This window comes from Perissodus microlepis, chromosome 3 (genome assembly GCF_051167445.1).
Source record: "Perissodus microlepis isolate ML-2025 ecotype Zambia chromosome 3, ASM5116744v1, whole genome shotgun sequence".
NCBI lineage: Eukaryota > Metazoa > Chordata > Actinopteri > Cichliformes > Cichlidae > Perissodus > Perissodus microlepis.
In genome coordinates, this window is record NC_140463.1 from 39,076,758 (window position 1) to 39,081,494 (window position 4,737).

The window sequence follows — 4,737 nt, forward strand, 5'->3', positions numbered from 1 at the left end:
CAAACACAGGCCACTGATGGTCTTGGTCACTCAGGCCTGTGAATCCAGTTCCTGAACTCCGTCACCATCCTCTGCAGGAATATCGCAGCAAGCTTCTCTCTTTCACCATAAAGTATCACAGCCAGTCCGTCAGTCTGGTGGTAGATGAGATGGAAACGAAACCAGGAACACACACACACAGGACAAAGAGCAAAATGGCATCTTCACCGTGTCCGTCCATTGCAGCTTCAAGTCTGTTAGAGGGAAGAACAAATCATAAGTCACAGTCAGCGATAGCTGCAGACACGTCAAAGAAAACACTGTAGTACCTTTTAAACAAGTAAACCTGAAGGAAACTTTGAGCAGCTAACAGGCAAAAGTCAACCAAACTTAGGAACAACGTTAAACCAGTACATTTAATCCTTAATTCCCTTTATTAAAGATCCTTCTGTTTCAAGGGTTCACTGCAGTGAAACTGGCTGTATTATAAATCTCCACCAGAATGTAAAAGAAGAATGAATACAGAACCACAGACTACCCTCACTCTGAGTACTCATCTTCATATTTTTGTCTTGTTGGCTTGCCTCTCACTGGTTCTTACATGTTTTTCACTCAGATAAATTGGCTGGTTAGCCAGCGACTGACATGTGAGCATCAACTAAACACGCCTACACAGAAAAAAGGTTTTTGAATGAAACAAGTTGCTTTGTACTCATCGGATGTCATTGACTCGCAGATACCAGTCCCTGAATGTTTAAAATATAAATAAAAATTAGCACCTGCCCCTTTTGCTCTATTTTCCACTGCCGTAATCATACACACTAGGTTTGTCTCAGTAGGAGCTTTTTCTACATCCTGGCAGCTCCCAGAGATGGTACAAAGTTTTACTATCCGCCCCTGATCAGAACGTTTTTTTTCCTAATTCTGAAACAATTTGAGAATGAGGAGATTAAGGTTCTCTGAAGAAAAGAAATTTCTCTTCCCCTTTCTCCCAAAGTAAAAGGTAAACTTCAAATTCATGAATGAGATCTACCAAACTCATGAATTCCTAAGATTGACATTTAATCTAGACATGAGCACGAAGGACTGATGAAGGACTAATGTAAATGAAGCTCTGCGCACAAAGCGCAGGTTCAGGAACAGGTTCAGGGACAGAGAGATGTGTCCTCTTTTGTTGACTTTGTTGATAAGCTGATTGAAAACTTCAGCAAACGTTTTGATAGCTTCAGCTTTGGACAGCAGTTCATAAAGAACCCATTTCTCGTCACTGATGTCAGAGGGTTCTCAAAGGAAGTCACACAGCACTTCAAGTGGGCAAATGCTGGGCCTCTTCAAATGCAACTGGTTGATCTCCAAGCAGATGTGGCCCTGAAAGAGCAGTTTGGAAGAACTGAACCTGCCACTTTCCGGCTCCAAATGGTCTCTGAGACAGCTTTCCCAAATTTGAGAAAAGTAGCCCTGTACATCTTGACCATGTTTGGCTCCACATACAGCTGTGAGGCAGCTTTCTCCACAATGAACATAATAAAAACTAAATATCGTTCCAGGCTCACCAATGAGCACCTACACATGTGTATGAGAATGGCCCTGACACCATTCCAGCCCAGATTTAAAATCCTGGAAGGGCAAACTAAAGCTCAATTCTCTCACTGAACAACAGAAAGTGGGGAAGTGGAATATAAGGGGGAAAGAAAGAAACTGCAAAATTTAGCCATTTTATTTATTTTCTCTAATTCATTTTAAAATGCAGCCCTATATCTAATGTAGGCCTACTGTGTGTTTCAGTGTTAACAATAAATTTTGTTGAAATGTTTTTAACTTGTATTTTCATTGATTTGACCATCTGTTGTTCATACGTTCAGATATTGATTAAAAAAAATAAACAAAATAGGCTGCTTCTCTATCACAATCATAACGCAAGTTAGACATTATCATGTCCCGGACCACTCAGAATTAGAGTTAAATTTACTTTATGGCCAGTGTTAATTGTACTCAATTTAGTGTCAAAATTAACAACAAAATGTGTAAAAAATATTTACCACTGAGCGCAACTCGCACAGGGCAGCGCGGCGCAACTCGCACAGGGCAGCGCGGCGCAACTCGCACAGGGCAGCGCGGCGCAACTCGCACAGGGCAGCGCGGCGCAACTCGCACAGGGCAGCGCGGCGCAACTCGCACAGGGCAGCGCGGCGCAACTCGCACAGGGCAGCGCGGCGCAGATAGTTTTGTAGTTGTTGTATAACTTGTCATATTTGCTCAATCCAGCATAAACATTGAATGAACACTTTATATAAAGTTTCAAACTAACATGCAGTCTTTACTGCAACTGAGCTGATTTGTTCTTTTTTTTTTTAGTTTAAATTTGGACAAATCTGTTAACACTATCATTACGAACAAGTTTTGTTTAACGTACAAACACTACCTTCAAGTGTTTGTATTTGAAATCAAGAGTCTGTAAATCTTACCTTTATCCACAATGCTTACGATGATAATCCTTTTCTTATTTCTTCTTTTTCGACCTTTATAAGCGTCGCCGTTGCCTGAGCCGGTGTAAGAAGTGAAGTGTTTCTGTGTTTTATACTTGCCAGGGCGGAGTGGAGGCAGGGCCTACAGGCGCTTAAGCGGCATGGAGGCAGGGCCTTCAGGCGCTTAAGCGGCATGGAGGCAGGGCCTTCAGGCGCTTAAGCGGCATGGAGGCAGGGCCTTCAGGCGCTTAAGCGGCATGGAGGCAGGGCCTTCAGGCGCTTAAGCGGCATGGAGGCAGGGCCTTCAGGCGCTTAAGCGGCATGGAGGCAGGGCCTTCAGGCGCTTAAGCGGCATGGAGGCAGGGCCTTCAGGCGTGGAAGTTCACGTTCTCCGCCGTCGCATGGAGGCAGGGCCCTTCCTCTTCTCGACTCCAATTTGGCTCAGGAAATAGCAAGTCCAAGTCCTATAATCCAACTGATAGATGAGACACTTCATCGTTGTCCAACTTATCCTAAATCACTTAAGAAAATAAGGAAGCAACGGAAAGAAGCTCTCATCCAATTAAATGCATATAGAATAAAATAAATATCGGCAACAACTTGTTAATTTGTTATATTTTATAAACATGTATGATTAATTATTTTACATTTCCGTGTTTTTAATTATCATTTTTCGTAAATCCCATTTTTGGTCTCTCTCTCTCTCTCTCTCCTGCTATTGAGTGAACAACATACTCAAAGCCCTGCTGCCACTTCATTAGTGTGACCAAGTGGTCGGCGGGGTTATAAAAGAAATGGTAATAAAATAACAACGCCACCGAGGGGAATTTCACCCCCAGGAAATTCCTATTTAAGAAAAATAGATTAAAGGAATAAAAGAGGCCGCACAGATTCAAGGATGCACACCGACGCAGGTTGGCTCCAATATCAATAGATAAAATATTAGAAAACAAAATGTAGCGTTGTTGTTGACAGTGTCCTAAAGTTAAAAACAATCATGGAACTTGGACTTACCTGCAGCCGTGGACCCAAAAGAAAAATCACACAAGACAATCACTACAGCACACCCAGTGCTGTACAAAGGAAAGTCTGAAAACGACCCACCACCTGAGGGCCCAGGGACACTGGCACGTCCTCGGTTCACTGAAATAAAACAGAGCAATACGTTAAAAGAGTAAAAGGACTTTGAGCGTCAGGCTAGCTACATATCATAAAAACTAAAACTTCAATCTTTAATAAAGGAAATCACACATGCACACCAAACTGGAAGGCTTACATCCCACAAATCAAACTACAACTCGTGCTGGTGGCAATAGTTCAGGCCTCGATCACAAGCCAGTCTGGCTCCGCACAGGCTGAGATCGGCAACTGAGGCGGTTTCAAGTTCCCAGCACGACACTCGGGCAGAGGATCGCTCCAGCCCGATCACCGAGGCGTGGGTACAAGCAACAATCCAGAATAAAATACAATAAAACCAGGCGCACCAGAAAAATGTTAGCCCACTTAATAAAAACAATTCCACAAAAATAAAAGATGACACCAAAAAGACGAGATAAGACAAGAGAGCAGCTCCACCGAGCAGGAGCCCTCAAACCGCGACTACAAGTTCTCCAATTAAGGTTAGGCGATTTGCCACGGAGAGGTGAAGGCAGCAATCAAACCCTAAAACAAAGGATAAATGTAACCTTAGCCTCTTGTAGCTGTGAATGCTAATAAAAGCAGTTTTTAACGGCTTATCCCAGGACCGGAGGCGCTATACTCTCACTGGTGGAGATAACTCGAGCACCTCTCTCTGCAACGCTGGAATTAAACAGAAACGGCCGCGCTACAACAGGGCCGCAAAACTACATTAATACAAATTTCGGTACTCGGAGGGAATCGGAGGTTAAGCGAGAGCCTGCCGCTGTCATAGGATCTACTCGCTTGCTGATCAATCCGTCACGGTCCGCCAGCATTTACTGCTGCTTTGCGCCAAACGCATGGGAGGAATAATCCAGGAGAACACCGGCTTAACTTTATACGGACTGACGCCACCCTGCGATCAATATACAGGTGGGTTCCCAATTAACCGAGTTGCGCAGCCAAGAGAGCGAGCGCAGGAGAGAGCGAGGGCGGTAAAGCGAGCGAGCGAGAGAGGGAGAGGGAGAGAGAGAGAGAGAGAGGGAGAGAGAGAGAGAGAGAGAAAGGCGAGTAGCCCATCCGGCTACATCAGTGCTGAGTTGGATCTTTTTTTGGCTTTAGAACTGTTTTAATTCTCCATGGCACAGATTCAACGAGCTGTTGAAAACATTAA

At 44.1% G+C, this 4,737-nt stretch overlaps 1 long non-coding RNA gene across 1 annotated transcript; it reads right to left on the minus strand.

Moving 5' to 3' along the window:
• Positions 1-2,789: 2,789 nt before the first annotated feature.
• On the minus strand, positions 2,790-4,435 carry LOC146391426 (uncharacterized). The gene is made up of 3 exons (XR_014799169.1): positions 3,721-4,435; positions 3,459-3,587; positions 2,790-2,964 (listed from the first exon to the last, which is right to left on the minus strand). It is a non-coding gene; the product is annotated as an uncharacterized LOC146391426 (long non-coding RNA).
• Between the last annotated feature and the right edge of the window lie 302 nt (positions 4,436-4,737).